General features: G+C 43.7%; 1 protein-coding gene across 6 annotated transcripts in view; it reads left to right on the top strand.

The window, feature by feature from the left end:
- Nucleotides 1–20365, top strand: part of CHD7 (chromodomain helicase DNA binding protein 7) — a 187088-nt gene that overhangs the window by 78993 nt on the left and 87730 nt on the right. Inside the window, exon 1 of one of the 6 annotated variants that reach the window (XM_046003419.1) lies at nucleotides 9027–9136. The exons of the other annotated variants lie outside the window; for them this stretch is intronic. The gene's annotated coding sequence lies outside the window, so the exon portion shown is untranslated. Of the gene's footprint in view, nucleotides 1–9026; nucleotides 9137–20365 lie in introns of those variants that run through there. 6 annotated transcript variants of the gene reach the window in all.

Raw genomic sequence — 20365 nt, 5'->3', positions numbered from 1 at the left:
CGGGAATGTCAGTATTACGTGGTGCTCAGTTTCTTCTGCACACCGGTGTCATCAAATGTTATCTAATCAGAGACGGCCAAGCTGCTGGTGTGGGCCTCACAGTCCCTACTCTGAAGCAGCTCAGTAGGGACTCGGATGTGTGTCCAAGGCTGAGGAGGCCTGCTTTAAATACTGTGGGGATAGTTGTGGCCCCAAAACACTCGAGAGCAGGTTTTGCCACCTGTTGAAAATCCCGAGTAACTTTTCCGTAGATCGTTGCGTCGCCTGGTCTGCTAGTACATCCACTGGGATGAGTTCAGTAACTGAACAAGTTGGCTTTTGCAGGACACTATGTAGCTGAGAAAGGAGCCTGGTTGCCCTGGTGGGCCTTGTAAGATGGCTGGTCTTGGTGGGGTCGTTGTTTCTTCGCTTCTTCCCTTCATCACACGTTCAGTGACTAATGCATATGCAATAAGTGCTGAAAACGTGAAGATGACCAGTACCTTGTCCTTGCATCTGAGCTCGCCTGTAGCTGGTACTGAGGGGTTAAAGCGTGTGTCTGTATCACCATGTAGTAAATGCTGGTAAAGGGAGTACTCTTTAGGGACGGTGATGGCACAAAGAGAGACCATTTTGTTTGGGTTAGGGCTTTACAGAGGCTTCTAGCTTTGGAAATCTAGAACATATAGACATTCAGAGTTGATTAGAATCTTTGGGATTGACCCAGGTTTTTTTTTTTTTTTTTTAATTTATTAGACAGAGATCACAAGTAGGCAGAGAGGCAAGCAGAGAGAGAGAGGGAAGCAGGGTCCCTGCTGAGCAGAGAGCCTGATGTGGGGCTTGATCCCAGGACCCTGAGATCATGACCTGAGCAGAAGGCAGAGGCTTAACCCTCTGAGCCACCCAGGTGCCCCAGGGATTGACCCAGTTTAACAAGATGGTACTTGGGTGTGTGAAGACTGTGGAGGCCATGCAGAGCTTTACATTATTTACAGTATGTACAGTTTCCAGTGTTGCCTCTTTTTGCTGTCAGCGTACATGGGAGTCCAGATTCATAGTGCAGGGGGAACAAAGGTTGATTTCCTTGAGTTTTACTTTATTTAGGACTTTCATCCAGGCTCTTCTGTATCTCTGCCACATAGCAGAGCTCCCCTTCTTGGTCAAATTTTCCTTGATCCCTTGTATCCTTTGGCCCTTCTTGGCTAAGTGGCTAAATGAATGTCCTTTGGGTTCTTGGCAGACTATACCTTTCCTGTTAATACCTTCTTTCTTCTTATTAGGTTTGATAAAATTGATTATTGTGCAACTTTTTATTTACTTTATTTTTCTTGAATGCACTTGGCTGTTAGGGTTTCCAAAATTCATATAGGTGCCTTTTCACTGTTCTTTAGGATATGTTTCTTTGGTAGATATTTCTCTCATCTATATATTTTTATCAATTGAACAACGCTCAACAAATATTTATTACTGCTTGTTCTGTACCGGGGATTATTCTAGGCATAGCAGTGAGCACAGCAGTGATCATGAAGCTAACATTCTAGTGAGAGAGGCAGCCAGCCAGCTAACTTCAAAATGTGTGTGTGTGTGTGTGTGTGTGTGTGTGTAATACTAAGTGCTATTAATTATGAAAAATAGAACTGAATGAAGGGATAGTGAACTATAGAGAGTGATATTGTAGATAAGTTGGTTGAAGAATGTCTTTTTGGGAGGTAACACTGAGCAGAAAACCTGAATAAAGTAAAGGGGAGTAAGCAAGTTATGGAAACATCTGAGGGAAGTGAGTATGGCCTGTGCAAATGCCCTGAGGCAGGAGTGTGCTTGGTATGTTTGAAGGGCAGCAAAGAGGCCAGTGTGTTTGGAGTATAGTGAGTGAAAGAGTGGTAGTAACTTCAGTTACAGGAGTAACTGGGGATGGGATCAAGTAGGGTATTGTAAGCCACATTGTATGGAGTTAGAATTTTCTTGTGAGTGAGTTGGAAAGTTACTGAGTTCTGAGCACAATGTGATATAATATATTGTGTATTTTAGCAGGCTCACTGCTCTTCTCTATGAGGACTGGATAGGACCAGTGTGGTAGCACAGGGGGACAGTTGATCAGGCAAGATATAATGGTGGCTTAAATTAGGGTTGTGGTAGTAGGAAGTGAGAACATGTATAGATTTCATGTAGTGTTGACAGCATTTACTGATGGATTGGAAACGGGGTTTGAGAGAATGAGAGACATCAGGGTTTCAGCTTGAGTAGTTGGGAGATCAGGCATACCGAGAGAAGCAGGTTAGCGCAGAAAACTCACATTTCACTCAGACATATTAATTTGGAGCTGCTTACTTATGAGACTCAAGTAGAGGTTTCAGAGGGCAGTTGTTTAAGAGAATTTAGGGGAAGAATTAGAGTTGTCATTATATAGATGGCATTTTCTGCCATAAGCCTGGACCATGTTATCTAGAGTGGATGGGTAGGAGAGAAATGTGAGGAGAGGACCCTTGTGCAGTCCCTTATTTCATACTCTACACCAGGAGATCCAGGATAGTATGATGAGAAGAGTAGTCAGGAAGGTGGACACCACCAGGGTGCATGTCCTGGAACCAAGTGGAGAAAGGGCTGCAGGGAGTGAGGGAGTCATCAGTTCTGTCAGGTGAGGCTGAATAAGATGAGGACAGAACCTTACCTGTCTCAGTCTTTATTTTAAAGATTTTATTTTTTATTTTTATTTTTTTTTAAGATTTTATTTATTTATTTGACAGAGAGAGATCACAAGTAGAGAGCCAGGCAGAGAGAGAGAGGGGGAAGCAGGCTCGCTGCTGAGCAGAGAGCCCGATGCGGGACTCGATCCCAGGACCCTGAGATCATGACCCGAGCCGAAGGCAGTGGCTTAACCCACTGAGCCACCCAGGCGCCCTAAAGATTTTATTTTTAAGAAGACTCTACACCCAGCATGGGGCTTGAACCTATAGCGCTGAGATCAAGAGTTGTGTGCTCTTCCCGCTGAGACAACCAGATGTCCTGTACCTGTCTCAGTCTTAAAGGCCCACCTTTTTCATATTCTCATATGCTTCCATACAGCATAATGAATTAATTCTTCTTTTGTTGTTGAATTTTAATAGAAGTCTGCATCTGTGTAGTTCACTGAGAGGTCGTTATAATAGCACTTAGCATCTACTATGTACTAGGTGGTATTGGCTCCTGAGACACAAAGATGAATAAGAAAATCCCTTCAAAACTTCTCAGACTTGTAACCTTGGAAGAGAATGTATGTACATTTTTTAGGGCAATGCTCAGCACAGTGAATGTGAATATTGAATGAGTAGCATATAAAAGCTAACAATAAAATGCTTACAGTTCATTGGTGGCAAGACCAGGATTAGATTGACTTTCCATTTCTATTATCTTTCTTCCAGTAGACATCATTAAAAAAAAAAAAAAAAAGATTTATTTGTTTATTTTAGAGATAGGGAGAGAGAGAATATCAAGCAGAGAGAATATCAAGATACTTAACCGACTGAGCCACCCAGGCGCCCCAGTGGACCATCTTTAAATGTGAAAAATAGCCATCTTAAAGCTTATGAAGATATTTATGGGAGGTTGTCTGCTTGAAAAACAGCATTGCTGCACTTCCAAGGTACCACACGTTAATAGAAAGCTTTCAGTCAAGATGAGAAATCAGATTCCCATGACGCTCTTGGATAAGGGATCATACCAGTTTTTGTGCATTGCTTGTCCTACTTTCCTGTTGTCTTCTACCATTAAAAGTGAAGGAGAATGAATTTGGGGGGGGGGGTTGGGTGGTGGCTGTCTATGGTATTGCTTGAATTGGCAAGCTAAGCATTTCTTTTAAATTCTTTTAAAAGCATTTCTTTCATCTTTAAAATGGATGTAAATTTTGCAATCCACTTAAGTATATCCTGTTTGCTTAGCTGTTTGGTTGTTTAACACCCCCGGCCCCTCCCTTCCCATCCCCAGCTGTGCCCCACCCCTCCAAGGAAATATGTGCTTTTTTGGTTGCTTTGAATCCCTGTTGGTATACTTGCCGTGTTGTCTTGGGGAAGTGCTTATGTTGGTGGTTTCATAATGTTTTTACTTCACGACCTTGTAATCAGACATTTTTTTTAAAGTTTAGATGCATGTCTCAGTTGTGTGGAGTTAGTAAAATCTTCAGAAACCCTTGGCCGGGGCTGGTGGAGGGCATCTGCCTGGTAATTCCTCTCGAGGACTGGGGATGCCCGGTTTCCCTTTGGTAAGAAATGTGAGGTTCTGCCTAGACTCATCTGGATAAGGAATGAGGACTACAGTACTCCCTTCTTTGACCTTCCAGATACCGTGGGAGGGGGCCTGTCTCCCCTCTTTAGTCAGTTCTTCACCAGACCTCCGGGTCTTCACCAGTCTTGTATCTTCATGGATTCTCTCAGAAAGTTCCTCCTCCTCCTTTTTTTGTTTTTTTAAAGATTTTATTTCTTTGAGAGAGAGAGAGAGAACATGAGTGGGGATTGGGGGCAAGCAGAGCCTGACATGGGGTTCAGTCTCAAGATGTTGGGATCATGATCTGAGCTGAACCCAGATGCTTAACTGACTGAGCCACCCAGGTGCCCCTCGAAGAATTCCTTCTTAAAAAACAACCAAAGCCCTGTCTTCTTCTAGATACAGCCCTTGCTTTCTTCTCCCCAGGTACAGTGAACTGACAATCAGTTCTTCCAGACCTTCTCACCTCCGGGCTGTTGGCCCAGAATAGTCACCTGAAATTTAGAAATGGCTTCTTCTGCAAAGTCCGTTCTTACCCCACCAGCGTGGGCTCTGGACTGCTCCTCTCTGCCCCCACAGTGGGTCATGTCCTCCCCATGTTGGGATCCTTTATCTTGGAAGGCAGTATAGCACAGTGTTGGACCGTTTGGCCTTGGAGTCCTGGTTCTCTCCCTCATGAGCTGTGTGATCTTGGGTGAATTGCATAGCTTCTCTGGGCCTCAGTTTCTCATCTCTAAAACGAGACTTCTGCTAGAACCCATTTAATCCTGTTGTCAGGAAGATGAAGTGAGGTAATACATGTAGTGTGCTCGCAGTTGTAGCTGGCTACATAGTGTCTGTAAAGTCCAGCTGCTGTCCATGTCACATTGTAATATTATCACTGCTACTGTAATGTTTTTACTGAAATACTCTGTCCCCTCCTGTGTATTCCGAGCTGAGTGAGATCAGGGTTTCTGTCTGTCGTCTTATTTTGTACCCTCAGTGCATGGCACATGCATTCTGTGGGTGTTTGTCCGGTGTGGTACGCTGCGGCAAGTGTGGGAGAGAAGAGGTTTGGGAACCATGGGGAGAATGACATTCAGGAACCCCCTGTGGAGGAGACATCTCCTGGGCTGTGTCGTGTCTGACCGGTGGAAGCCAGCCGGGCCTGAAGGTCAGCAGGCAGCTGCTCCGAGGGCTCCCGGGAGGGCTCCAGGGAGGGTGCATGGGGAAGGTGAGGTTGCGTGGGTGGGGCCAGTAAAGAAGCCGAGCAGTGCCCCGGGCAGTGCTGTCCAGGGGGACAGGAGATGAGCCACATGTGTCATGTAAAATTGTCCAGTCACATCAAAAAACAAACAAACAAACAAAAAAAACAAAAGCCAACAACAGTGAAATTGATTTTATAATATTTCCAAAATATTTTTTAAGCATGTAGTATTTGTGTATTCTCTCAACAAATACTATTTAATATACAAATCTGAATGAGATAGAGGTCATTTCCTTTGGTGCTGCTGCTGTTTGAACTCTTTGAGCCCTGGTATCATTTTACCCCTCTCAGGGCAGACCTGCTCCGGCCCAAGTGCTTGGTAGCTGCTGTCTGCCAGCAGGGGCAGTGGATGGCCTCAGCCTCAGGAGGACTGGGTTGGAAGGTAACGGGTCTGGAACTGAGACAGCAGCAGTGTGCATGGAGAGGTTGAGGAGGGGGAGTAGGACCACCATGCTGCCCTCTTGGGTACTCTGTGAGCGGTGGCTTCACCGCTGGGCTGAAGAATTCAGGAAAAAGAATGCGAGATTTTTTTGTTTGTTTTCAGGAATCAAGGGGCAGGAGGTTGAGGTGGTGAGTTAGGTTTTGGGACTGGAGGTTTAGAGTAAGACCTTGGACTCCGTGGCTTGGCAGCTTCATGTGGGGCCTGGCAGGTGGAACTGAAGGTCAGAGGCACACCCAGCACCCACTCCCTGGGCCAGCTATTTCCCGCTCTGCCCACCACCCATTCAGGTGTCCTCTCTGGCTCTCCCCGCCTCTGTGGCTCAAGGACTCCCTTTGAGGACTTCAAGGGAAGATAGATGATCAGCCCCACATCCCCACCAGTAGATGGGTTGTGGTCAGAGCAAGCAGGAGAAGCATATATGTGTCAAAATTTGCAAACATGTTTCAACCTTCCATCTAAAATGACAGAACTGTTTTGCAGTTTGTGAGCCATTAGAATTTTAAAGTTTATTTTAAAATGTACACACTCTTAAGTTCTAAGCTATTTTTGATACAAAATATAGTAGTTCAGCAATTCCTAGAAAAGGTACCGTTTTCATTTTTAGAGGTCAAACTCTAAGAATTTTCTAGGTCTTTCCAGGGAGTGCTTCTGTTGGGCACTGTCTCTGTGGGAATGAGATGAGTGATTGCAATGAGTTCACAGGAGAGAGGCAGCACTTGTTGTCTGTTGAGTCTTACTTAGGATAGTCAGAGCTGAGGTGATGATCTCACCCATCCATCGTCCATCCATTCATTCATTCATTCATTCATTTGTCAGTGAACGTTGTTGTGCATTTACGATGTGCCAGTCACTGTGAGGTTGTAGAGGTATACAAATAAGCTGTTCTCCCTTTTAAAAAGCCCCAGTTACACAGGAATGTAACTGCAATGAAGAGAGAGAAATGCAGACTTGTATGGGATTATGTACTTAATTATTTCAGGGCCAGGCAGAAAAGGGATGGTTGAATCAGGGAAAAAGAGTGCTGGAGAAGTTTGTGCAGACAGAATCCAGGCCCTGCTGAAGGACCACAGACGTTTCAGCCTTGCCTTGGACCAGTCAGTCCAGTGTGCACTTATGTGTGCCTGCACTCTTTAAGTCCATAGTGGCCAAAGGCATTTTTCTGGGTAACATGGAGGTGTAGCAGCTCTGAGGTGCGATGGTGGAGGGCACATGTGTGATCAGGGCAGAGGGCGGGGGATGATGGCTGTAGAACATCCGAGTGAGGCTCGGGAGACTCTGACATTCACTCCGTAGTTGCTCAGCCTGCGGTATGTGTCAGTCTCCGCTTTAGGTGTTAGGGACACATGCACGTGTACACGCACACATGCACACACTGTGTATACATAGAAACAGGAGCATAACCTGCTTTCCTTCGGGGCTATAGTGCAGAGGGCTACAAGGATCTCATAGTAAGTAGTCAAGCAACGTGGTAAGTAGTACTCGGCCTTGGAAGAGTGTTTGATCAGGCCTCAGGAGGAGGCTATGTTTAGTTATATTTCGAAGACTGAGTAGGAACGGGCATTCCAGGAAGGAGGGTGACATGTCCACAGGCACTGAGTTAGGAGAGAGCAAAGTGTGTTATGTGACTGCATTTGTTAGCCTGCGCTGGCCAATGTGTCAGGTGCAGAGAAGCAGAAGGGATGGGAAAGATAGGACCGGCAAGGAACCCGGTCAGCCACACTGGGAGTCTCTCTTTTAAATGCCGTTGGTGGGGATCGTTGACAAATTGTACGAGCGAAGCAGCATAGGTGGTTTGTGTTTTCGAACGACCTCTCTGCCCCCATACACAGAGCACACGGAAGAAGGCGAACCTAGCGGCAGGAGGACTGGGAAGGAAGGCCTTTGCAGCAGGCCTGGGTTGGAGAGGTGTCGGTAGGGTCCAGTGAGGGAGAGGGACAGACAAGGTTGGATAAGTGGGAGTCACAATGACAGTAACCAAGATAGGAAAGCACGCTGGTGGAAGAAAGTGCGTTGGATTTTTGGGCTGCTGATTTTAAGGTGCTGAAGGAAAATCCAGTCTCAGGTAGAAACAAGTATCTGGATTTGCTGCAAATGAGGGAGGAACAGTCAGCGACGAGGTATAAGGTAGAATACTGGTGCGGTAGCACAGAGGTTTCCCCTCTCCAACTTTGATTTTTTGAAAAATTTTAAAGCTACAGAAAAGTTGAAGGAATAATGCAATTAGCTCCTGTTTGTCCTTTCCCTAAAATTGCCAAGTATTAGCACTGTGTTACATTTGTGTTAGTCTGTTACTGCCTAAACCCTCATGAAGGAAGCCAAGGGAGATAGCCATGGAAGTTTTGGGTAAAGAGCTCTGAGGGCAGAGGCAGCCCGTGCAAAGGCCCTGAGGTAGAAGGGCCTTTGTCCTTTGTTGTTTGTTTATAAATACGGAATCTATTGGGAGTGGAAGAGCACAAAGGATTATGGGAGATGAGATCAGGGAAGTGTCAGGAGTCCATATCATTCACATCCTTTAAGGTCTTGTAGGCCACGGCAAGGACTCTAGATTTTATTGTGAATGAAATGAGCAAATTTGGGAGGTTTTGAAGAGAGATGTGACATAGTCTGATTTACATTTCTAAAGGATCCCTCAGACTGTGCAGCAAATAGACTGGGGTGGAGGACAAAGTTAGAAACCAGGGGTTAGTTACAGAGGATGTTGTAGTATCCAGGCAAGGTCTTGCAGTCCCTGGACAAGGAGAGTATTGGGAGAGTGGAAGGGGCAGCCAACAGGACTTAACAGATTGGATTGAAGGAGACAAGAGTCAGGGATGACTCCATGTTTTTGGCTTCTTCTGCTGGTAGAATAATAATGTATGGCATTGGAGTTTGGTGGACAGAATTAAGGATTTGTTTCAGAATGCATTAAGTTTGAGACGCTTGTTAGGACATCGAAGTGAATATATCAAGTAGACAGTTGGATAGAGAAGTATGGAATTCAAGAGCGTGGCCTGGGCTCAGAAAGAACTATGGGTTTCATCAGTCTGTAGGTGCTCTGTAAAGCAGTGGAACCTGAAGAAGGAGGAAGCCTGGATGGAGCGGAGATCCAAACATGGAAGCTTGGAGCATGTGGAGAAGTTGACGAGAAACTGGCCAAGAAAGAGCCTGCAAGGCAGGAGGGAGAGGACTGTCCTGGAGGTGGAGATTGCGTGAAGAAGCTTGGAGTGGGAAGTTGTGTCAGGTCCTGCTGTGAGGTGAGGAGCGCTGAGAGGGAGAGGAGGCATTGGAGATCACCTTGATGAGAATATTAGAGTGGTTAGAGCAAAGATGAGAGTGAATGGAAGGAGGAGGAAGACAACGAATATGGTCACTGTCCTGAGGATTCTGCTCGAAGGGGAGCAGAAAAGATGGCAAGAGGCGGAGGAAGATGTAGGGTCAAGTAAGGGTTGATAAATATTTGAAAAACTGAATGAGCCATGGAAGGATGCCGCAGGTGGAGAGAAGAGTGTAAAGGTGACAAGCAGATCCAGAAGTGGGTTGATAGGTAAATTTGGAGGCTAGAGCTACATGGTTCTTTGTGGCAGACTTCTGGAAGGGGGCGGGCAGACATCTCTGGAATTACTAAAGAATGTTCCCTGTCCGGGGGTGGCTGGAAGCCAGCCTGGAGTTTGCTTGAACTGGTGTCTCCTGGCTCGCGAGGCTCACAGGGCTCTAGAAGCACCTGTCAGTGCTGCTGCAGCCTGCGTCCTCACCTGGGCTGTGGGGGGTTCGGGTCCCCAGCAGTTCCTTCCTTCCTTCCCTCAGTTCAACACTGCCCACCCTCCTCCGAAGTGTCAGCACACTGTTTCTGGGTGAGACAGTGTCATTTTCATATGATTACTCATGGTCTTGGGGCTCATGCTGAATGACTTGGGGTTTTTGGTCTTTCTACCTTACCCATGCTTCCCCTTCCCTGTCAACCTTTCCGTGGTTTATTTGGTCGTGGTTTATTCAGCTTCAGAGGTGTGCAGACACGAATGCATTTTGTATTCCAAACATTATTATTCTGTGCAGACGGAGATGTTTAAGACACATTACTTTAGGGCCGTTAGATTGAGCAGAGGCTAAGCTTACTGCGGGAAAACCTAGCAGATGTTACGTGTCTGTGAAATGAGATTCTGTAGTATTGGAATACTGTTCTGAGAGTTTCCCTTTTTTATGGGAAAGGAAATTGTACACCAACATTTTGATACAGTAATTTGGGTATATCTTATCTAATTTTGTGCTGGCTGATGCAGGTTTTCACATTGGTTTTATTCATTTGTGTTTATCTGAGAAACTCTCTTAGTATTTCCTTCTGAAACCATCTTCATTTTCCAACTCCATCCTTACAAACACTCATTTCTTTTTAAAAGACAAGTTGCGGTAGCTGTGGTTTGAGCAAGACTGAAGTCAGGCTGTAACAGCAGACCTGAGCTGCGGAGTTGGGCGGGATTTTATAGATCAGGGCGTCCGTCTTGTCCGTCTCACAGATCTTGAGATGATTGTCTTCCCACTTGATTGTTAAAGCCCCACAGAGTAAATGGTCAAACACCAACCCTATACTGAGTCCTTTGGTCCATCCTGCTGTTCTTCCTCTGACAACCTGTCTAAAAAGAGCTGCTAGCACAGAAAGGAATCTGCCCAAGTACACGTCTGGCACTCTTCATCTAATGCTGGCGTACTCAGTGGGGGCTGCGGACCCGCATAACCCTGAGGACCTTGGCCATCTGGGCTGCGGCCACTCCGGCTGCCCTGCCATCCCTGTTAGTTTGGTCTTTCCTGGTTGGAGGTAAATCCGTTCTGCGTGTTGTTTCCTGTTTGCCAGCTGTCCCTGGAGATGATGGTGGTAACGGATACAAAAACTTGAGAGGCTGTTCCCAAAATCATTTCTATTTACATTTCTCAGTTTGCTATAAGAGAAGCTTAAAGAGAACATCTTTAGGTTCTTGCATTAGAGAAGTGTTAGCAGACATTAGATGATTATTATGTTTTGTAACCACAGATCTTATTAGCCTAATACTTTCGAATAGTAATGTCATAAAATATCATGAAAAATCCCCACTCCTTTGTTGGTGGATGTTCTGTATTGCTGAAACGCACCATCTTATTGTGAATAGTTAATTATTTGTTCCCCCTGAATTGTACTTTGAAAGAGAATATCAAAATATAAATACTGACATTTTAGGAACAAATGAGGATTTTGTCATAAGTCATCTCAAGTTACACATTTTCAAAACATGGATTTTTTAAATATAAAAAGTTAAAATAGAAACAAGTTACCTAAATATAAATCGTTACATAGTAGCCTCATTGTAGCATTTTCAAATTGTTCAAATATTTTCAAATAGACACAAGTATCTAAGAACTATAAAGAAGGCTGCTGAATGGATGTTGACAGTAAGACAGGGTAAATCAAATGGCAGTTTAAACTAAAACAGCTTAGTTCAGAGGGTACTGCTGTTTTATAACCATATTTAAAAATTTGTTCCTCTTTTACTCCCTCAAACGGAGTTCAGGGATATAATGGATCCCATTATAGGTAAAAGGTCTGTGACTCAGCCATCGAGCTACTCAAACTCTTGGCTGTTTTAATTGCCACCATTAAAGCTTTAGTACTTTTATCTCATAAAAATAGATATCATTGATGTAAAATGTGTGCCTGTTGAAGATACATTTGTACCTCTGCCCTGATGGTTAGCTAATCATCCATTTGTGTTTGAAGTTAGTTAGGTTTTTATGCAGATGGGAACTTGACAGATTTAGTCATTTAATTAAGAAAAAAATGCCATGTAGTAATAAGGATAATACGTAGCTAGAATATTTTCCCAAAAGAAACTTCCTTTGGTTTGGCTTGCATTTTATCTACGTTTAATTGATGGAAGGATGGTGGACTTTTACCAAGCTTTGTCTTGAACCCAAGAGAGTAATAATGTTTCTCTAATTTAAATGCTGTGACTTTAACAATTCAAGGGAAATATAGAAGTCACTCTCTTGTGACACATCTGTGTAAACTTAACTATGGTAATTGGCAGTATTTCTCTGCCCATCTTCTGCAGAGGGGAAGATATCAAGGTGTGAAGGAAATTCCAAGAACACAGCAGGAGCTAAATGTTAAAATGGGAAAAGCTACTTTGTTCTGGGCTTTTCCCTCCAGTATGCTAGGGAGCCACAGTCATTCATTATTCATATTGCTGTGCACAAACAAGGTAAATGTATTCATCTAAAATGAGTACATCTCAAGAAAGTTTAAGTTCCCAATTACTATGTACACACTTATTTCTCTATAGTATAAACAGAAGAGCAAGAATTGGTGGGGCAGTTCATTAAGTTATTTTCTGTTCTACAGCCGTAATTATGGAATTGTATTCAGATAAGAAAAAAATAACAATCTAACTTTATAAAAGGGATTCAAATCTGAAACAGTTCTGAAACTAAAACCTACCCACACAAAGCATTTGTGAGCTTAATATACATAACCAGGCTTCTATTCTTGCCCAGCTGTGTAGATTCAATTATAATAATTTTCTCAGTTGCATAACATTGCTGTTTGTTTATTACTGCGTTATTAGTCAGTGAATGAACCTCCCTCTTTTTGACCCCTCAGCAGTGTTTATAAAATACTTAATTGCCTTGGTATCTTCTGTTTCATGTGTAATTCCAGCTGGAAAGAGTCATCGGGACACCATCCCCTTTAAGTATTAAACAGACTGTTTCTAATGTGCAATAAAGTTTCTTTTAAAATATCTGGAAACTTTAATATTGTTTATAGTGCAGTTTCTTACATTTTTTACTTGAAAGTGGAGTGGTTTTCTTAGAAAAATCCTTGTGATGATCTCCATGGCAGTTAACTGTGAAACTGTGGCAGAAACTGTGTTGGGCTCCAGCCTTCCTGAAGCAGCCACATTCTCTGAGTCATCTGAGCAGGTCGCAATGCCTCCATCACTCCTTCCCTTCACCACATCCCACCCCACCCCACCCCACCCCATCCCACCCCGTCGTTACCTTACCCCCAGCTCTCCTGCCATCTCATCCTCCTGCTTCCTGGAGTGTGGGAGCGTCAGGGATTAGGCAGCAGGTGTGATGGCTGAGATGCAGGCTCTGCAGAGAGGTTGCCTGGGTTTAACCCTGATTCTTTTTTTTTTTTTTAATATTTTATTTATTTGACAGAAATCACAACTAGGCAGAGAGGCAGGCAGAGAGAGAGGAGGAAGCAGGCTCCCTGCGAAGCAGAGAGCCTGATGCGGGGCTCGATCCCAGGACCCTGGGATCATGACCTGAGCCGAAGGCAGAGGCTTTAACCCACTCAGCCACCCAGGCGCCCCTACTCTGACTCCTTTTTAACCAGCTTTTTGTGACCTTTGGCAAATGTATCGATCTCTTTGTGTGCCTTAGTTTTCCCGTGCATAGGATGGGGTAGTTTCCCAAGGTGCTTGTGAGCCCGGAACAGTGCTTGGCACCGAAGTTCTCAGCCTTAGCCACAGTGGCAGCTTCACAAAGGTATTCAAAAATACTGGGGTGCTATCTGTTGTCATGTGGAAGGATCAATGTCTAGCATGAGAAGAGGGGTCATTTGTTGTTTATTGCTCTGTAACAAATTACCGCAAAATTCATAGATAAGACAATACCCCTTTCTTATCGCCTAGTTTCTGTGAGTCAGGGTTTGAGCCCAGCTTCACTGGTCTTCTGCTCAGGGTTTCAGCAAGGCTACAGTCAGGTGCAAGGACTGTGTTCTCATCTGGAGACTCGACTGGGGAAGAATCCATCTCCCAGTCCATTCTGGCTGCTGGCAGAATTCGTTTGCCGTGGCTGTAGGTTGAGGGGCTTTGGCTCTTGCTGCCTGTCACTTGGGGCTGCCCTCCCCTCTTGGAGGCTGCCTGCCATTTCTTAGCATGCTGGGTTCCCCCACTGTGGCCCCCTCACTCTGGTCACTTGCTCCCTCGGTGCCAGCAACAGAGAGTCTCTGACCTTCATGGAGAGCCCACATCCTCTTTACAAACCTCCCCTAGTTAAGCGAGGCTTATCCAGGGAAAATCTACTCTTTGAGTAACTTCAAACCAACTGATTTGGGACCTTAATCACAACTGCAAAGTCCCATGACTTTTGCTATGTTCTGTTGCCTGAAAGACACAGGTCCCCTCTCCAGTCAGGAGGTGGAAATCCTACAGCCATCTGAGGATTCTGTCTCCTATAAAAAGTGAAGAAACTTTTTTTTTAAAGATTTATTTATTTGACAGAGAGAGATCACGAGTAAGCAGAGAGGCAGGCAGAGAGGAGGAAGCAGGCTCCCCGCCGAGCAGAGAGCCTGATGTGGGGCTCGATCCCAGGATCCTGAGATCATGACCTGAGCTGAAGGCAGAGGCTCAACTCACTGAGCCACCCAGGTGCCCCAAAGTGAAGAAATTTTTATAGGACCAAAGTAGTTTATCATTAAGCCATTTATTGCCAACTGAATTTGCTAGACTCAATCTCTGAGTTCTGGAGAACTTGCCTGCCTAGAGTGTGTAAATTAGCTTTATTGCTGAGCTCCTTATACATTGATTTTTTCCCCTCAAAGATTGTTCTATTCCCATTTCTACATGAACCCTTGGGATTGGCCAGTGCTACAGACACACCTTCCTTTCAGTCTACTGAGTTTGACTTTTTAAATTCATAGGAATAGCATAATAAGTTACATATAATATTAACATTTATAGAGTGGTGGAAACTGAAACGCAAACTTGGTATCAGTTGCTTTTCCAGAGCCAAACTGCATATGTTTCACCTTTCCAATTCAAGAATCAAATTTGTTGTTGGGTATACCAGTGACAGCAAAGTGTACTGTTAGTGTACAGTAAAAAGTTATTGAAGTGAACTTAACTATTTTAGTATGCAAGTCAGGTCTTCATCCTTAAGTGTCTTTGAATAGGATTTATTTCTGCAGAACAGTTGCCCACTCTAGAAGCACTGTTTTGTGTTTTGCTGACTTCGATCCCAGGTAAGCTGCATCACTTTGGGTCTGGAGGTCTGCTGCCAAATTCCAGCCCCAGACACCTCTTTGAGAACCGTAGACACCTGAGAGCTAACTTGAAATAAATAAGACAAACTCCTGTGAACTGGTAATTTGTTCTGTAGCTTCTCATTCGTTGATATTTACTGAGTTGAGCCTGCTAAGGAAAACAGTGCAAGGAGGTGAAGAAGAGAAAGAAAAAAGAGGGAAGGGAGACACAATAAAATGAACTCATTAAGGCCTCTGAGCAAATTTGTTATCTTTCCTACTTTTAGAGAGTAAATGTCTGGTAAAAGATAATACTTGATGTTTTACTTGATGATAATATTTGATGTTTTACACAGCGAGGAGCTGTGAGAAATTGAGAACAGGAGGCTGAGGGTATGACTGTGTCTCAGACTCTTTGAATGGGTTTATATTTTAGTTTGCTTATTGTAAGTCAGCTGCACCATGATACCTTGCCTTTTCTTGGCCATTTCTGCTGTGGGAATTGGATGTAGTCTTTTTGGGGAGGCAGGCCTCCTTCCCAGGGGGGTGGCCACGCTCGTGCTTGTGGCCCCGGAGACCTGGGAAGCTCTTCACCATTACTGTATTAGGCCTTGGAGTGTGTTAAATTTGAGGTGGTTTCTGTTTCTCCCCTGGCCAGAGTAGCAGTGGGTTCTGTTGGCCCCTCTCCATTTCTCTTTTATCAGAAGAACTTCAGGGATAGGAGAGTCTTCTGACCAGGAATGCAGTCTGATTACCTGTATATACTTTTCGGAAAGCTAACACATGTAAAAACATAATTCAAGTCTTGTATAAACAATTAGGCTAATTTTTCCAAGGATTTATGAAGCAGTGAAGGTACATCAAAAGTATGTTCAGTTTACATCAGTTCAACTCTATGCCCTAGGGGGTATGTGTGTGTGTGTGTGTGTGTGTGTGTGTGTGTGTGTGTGTGTGGGCACGCATGCATTTGTATAAACACATTTCAAGTACGTGGTCCTTAGATGCAAACCTATTACTTCACCTGGTGCTTTTCCTAAGAAGTAGAGTGAGGGGTTACCAAAATGGGGAAAAGAACTGTGTTAGATTCCTTGAAATATAGTAGATTGAATTTTTAAAAGTCATATAAGCTATTCTTTTTAAGTGGCTTTGGGAAATTTTTCAGGGCAGGGCAGAAAGTGGGCTAATTTTCTTCCTGTTCCTTGAAGACCCCATTCATTCCTGGCGACAAAGCAGATTGATTGACTTGAATTCAGCTTCTGTCAGAGTGATTCTGATACTCAAACAGGATAATGTTTGTGAACAGCAGTCTAAATGCCAATTCTTAGCCACATTTTTATCTTTGGGCAGAAAAGTTAGTGATTTTCCACAGCTTTAGTTTGGAGTTAAACTAGAGCTCTCCTCTAATCCTTTGAAGGCAGAAGTCCCAAATTTATAGTAAATTAAAAGCCATTTTAACCTGTAGATTAGTGTTAGGCTCTTAAAACTAAGGCCTTTTATGGTTTTGGAGGAAGACAACAAGTAGCTTCCTGGGCTTGGAGAAGCCCTCCTCATCCTCTGGGCGAGTCTGAGCACGTCCCACTGGCTGGTAGCCACCACATTGGGATTACCGTCCAGGGTTGGCCCCTTTCTAGCTGTGTCACTAAAGCCTCAGTTTCCTCATTTATAAAAGAGCAAGAATGTCACCCACCTTGGCAACCTCATGTGGTTATTACGGGCACTGAAGGAGAAGGAGGTTGTGAAATGCCCATGTAACTGAACAGTACATGGTTTAAAAACCTCATTTGGTACCGTGTCTGGGGATGGCTTCAGGACTTCCTGTCAGTCATGCATTCCCCTAACTCCAGGGCTATTCCCTGGTGCTCTTCCCTGTCACCCTGAGTGGGGCCAGCTGGAGGCAGCATTGCCGGTACCCAGCAGGGTTCCAGCCTGCACTGGAACCTGTGTCTCCCTGAGGCCACCTCCCGCCTCTGCAGGTCATTCCCAGCAGAGTGTGACTGCCTGCACAGAACGGAGACAGGGAAAGGGAGATGGCCAGAAGGGCAGGGATGGGGTGGCCCGGAGGGAGGTATGGTGCACAGATGCCCTGTTCTCCAGTGGGAGGGAGTCTGCTGTGCTCAGGGTCTCACAGACACTTGGAAAGGATTTAGCATTGGTGGAGTTTCACTGCTGTGTTACTCTAGCTAAAGTGACCGTAGAAACACTACAGGAGAGCATCTTACACATGAGAGATGCAGTCCTACTGTTCCTATGGTATAGTTTTACTCCTACATAGAAGATGGGCAGTATTCAGTATCCAGTGTGAACTATTTAATATCAAATGTAACATGATTGCTTGGCTCATTATTTTCATTATTTTGGACTCCACTTATATTCAAAATGTGTTTATAATTTAGATGCCATTAAAGTGGTTCATGTTAATTTGCAGCTATTTAAGATTTTGTTTGTAGACACATCTATTCTAAGGATGGATTAAAAACACAAGCACAAAACTGAAGTTTTGGAAATGCCTTCAGATGATTTTTAAATGAGATATTTCAGCAGTAACTAAAATTTTCAGTCCTGAAATTTAATGGTTCTGAAGCACTCATAAAGATGACTCGACATTCATTATATTTAACTCGGTAATTATTTTGACTCTATACAACAAAAATTATACAAGTCATCTTTATATGATTATACCAATATTCCTATTTTATTCCTACCAGTGACTTAAATTGAGCATAAAAGAAACTGCCAATTCAGTGCAGCGTTTGAGCACATTTTATATAAAATTAGCTTTGTTTATAGAGTCACATGCTATATTGTAAAATATTTGATAACCACTCTTTGAGATACATAGACACATGCACACACATACTTTCCCCACCCCAGAGAAGCAGATGAATTTGCCCCACTTTAGCTGTATTGGTATAATCCAAAGTGTATCCTGAAGAACATTTTTATTCCAGGTATTGTTAGAAAAAAACGATGCAGTGCTTAAGTACCTTTGGGAACACCCTGCACATTAATCTGCCACTCAAGTAGTAAGGGCTGGGACTTTTGCAGTAAAGAAAACTACTTACTTGGTTAACCCAGGATTCTCTAAACTTATGTGACCTGAGTCATCTTTTCATGTAACACTTTTTAATATCCAAAACTTAAAAAATGTTGTTTTACACATCTTGCCTTTCCAGTTCATATGACTAACAAACTTGATAATTATGCATTTGGGTGTTTTTGTTCATAAAGGTACTCATTCAATAAATCATTGTTCCTGGAAATTAAGAATGAGTTGAATAAAACTAACTGGCATTTAAAGGCTTGACCTCAAGGCCCTGACTCTAATACCAAATTTAGCCAAGCAGAAAATAGTCCAACCTTTAATTATCCTCTGAAGAATATTTTTATACTTATTTTTAATTTTTATTTATTTTTTTAAGATTTTACTGATTTACTTGGGAGAGACAGAGTGGGAGAGAGCGAGCGAGCGCAGAGAGAGAGAAGGAGAAGCACGCTCCCCAGTGAGCAGGGAGCCTGATGTGGGCCTCAGTCCCCCTGACCTGAACCAAAGGCAGATACTTAACTGACTGAGCCACCCAGGCGCCTCATACTTGTTTTATATCAAATAGTCATAGTTGAGAAGTGTATCACTTGACTCTTGAAACTCCTGTCTGTTCCTCCATAAACAGGGCTTCACAAGCTTGCTTGTCATACATTATTTATTGCTTTCAGTCACCTGATCTCAGGCATGAGTCGTCATTCAGGCCCATGGAGGAAGTGACCTCTGGCCAGCACCAGGCTGACCGCTTCAGGAGGCCCCCATAGTGTCGGCCAGGTCACGTGCTCTGCTTCCCCCCACTGGTACCGTGGCTGGCTTGTTTACTGTTATATCCCTAAATATTTGTTGAATGAACAAATGAACTGGGCACCAGGTACTGAGTGCATCTTCTTTTTCTCAGTGTCACTGACAAGAAAAGGGTGTTTCAACAGGACTCACGGAGCCTTTGCTAAATGCACTATTGCACCCTGTATGCTTTTGGCTGAAGATTGAGCTTCAGTTTTCATACTGGAATTCCCTTTTAAAAGAGTGTCAAGGGATCAAGAACCTGGGGAGTGAAACCGGAAAAGTAAAAGGGAAGCGCATCAATAAAAGATGTTTCCAAACTCACCAAAAAACAAAACCAAAAACTAAAAAGGAAGCAAATAGTACTTTGCAATCTTAAGTGAACACTTTATATTTTTACAAATCATTGAAATCACAATTTAGCGTGTTTTAAGCTTGTGTCTGTTGTTCCTTTAGCCTTGGGTGGCCCGTGGCTTCTCCCCCAGAACCTCAGGTTCTCTGAGAGCACAAATACCTCCCTTTTGCTCAATGTGCAGGGAAGGGGCGTGCTCCCAGAAGTGCGGTGTCGTTACTACAAAGTAGCATTTCGATTTCAGATTTGTTTGTATCACTCAGTAAGTACAATGTTTTGCCTTCAGTGTCCCGCATTACTGAACGTTGTTAGTTTGCAGAGCTTGTACCTGTTGGAAACACTGTGCAGTGTTACTCTCACATGGCTCGTGCCTGTTACTTGACATTGCTAACAGTTTGAGGCTTTACGGATGTAATTAAGGCCAAACATGAGTAAATAAGCTAGCTTTTAAGCCAGGCGAAGCTGATGAATGTTGGATGGAAAGCATACCTGAGGTAAATGAAAAGTTTCCTCTTAGGCACTTTCTCCTTTTCTTGCGAATGCTCCTGAATACTTTGGGTCTCATTTGCTTAAAGGTGAGAGAAGGATTGCCTTTACTTCTTCATCTCTGCCCTCCTTTGGTTAACTTTGCATCTTGTCTATTCTGCGGTTTTACATAAGGTGACTTGCTTCTGTGTTTGCCTGGTGTATACATTTTGAACAGTGGAGTTAAGGATAAAAGTGATCATCTTTAGGTTATGGTAATTTTTCTGACAAGACACGCATACACACCTTGAATCATTTTTGTTTACCGTTTAAATATTAGTCATGCTGTTTTAGTTCCAGAAGTCCATGGCACCATCCTTACAAATCCCGTAATAATCCAACAGGCACATGGAATTGTGATAGAAGATGTGTCAACTGCAAAGTCCTGTGGTGTGTGTTTAAAAATACCTTTGGTATCTAACATTCTCCACGTTGCTGTAATAAATGAGGGGTTTTGGCAATGCCCTATATGGTAATATCAGATGTTAATGGCATTGATTACCTGTCAGGCAGTGGGAATTGATGGGAATATGTCCGCTGTAAAATTAAATAGCATTAGAGAAGACTGTACCATGCGTGGGGAGGGGGGGCACGGCTGGGCCTGGGAGACTTTGTCAGGGTATTACTGTGAGCTCCAGGTTTTTTCCCCCACATGATTAAGGCAGGCCATCTGTTCTTTGTTAAATGTTTACAAAAACAGCTTTTCTCTAAAAGATTTAAGGAGATGTGGGTCTGGTAAACACTATAATATTTCTGAGCACCTTTTTCACCCTATTTCATATAGTACC

Source organism: Meles meles, chromosome 1 (assembly GCF_922984935.1).
Source record: "Meles meles chromosome 1, mMelMel3.1 paternal haplotype, whole genome shotgun sequence".
Lineage (NCBI taxonomy): Eukaryota > Metazoa > Chordata > Mammalia > Carnivora > Mustelidae > Meles > Meles meles.
This window is presented reverse-complemented; position numbering and strand designations above follow the sequence as displayed.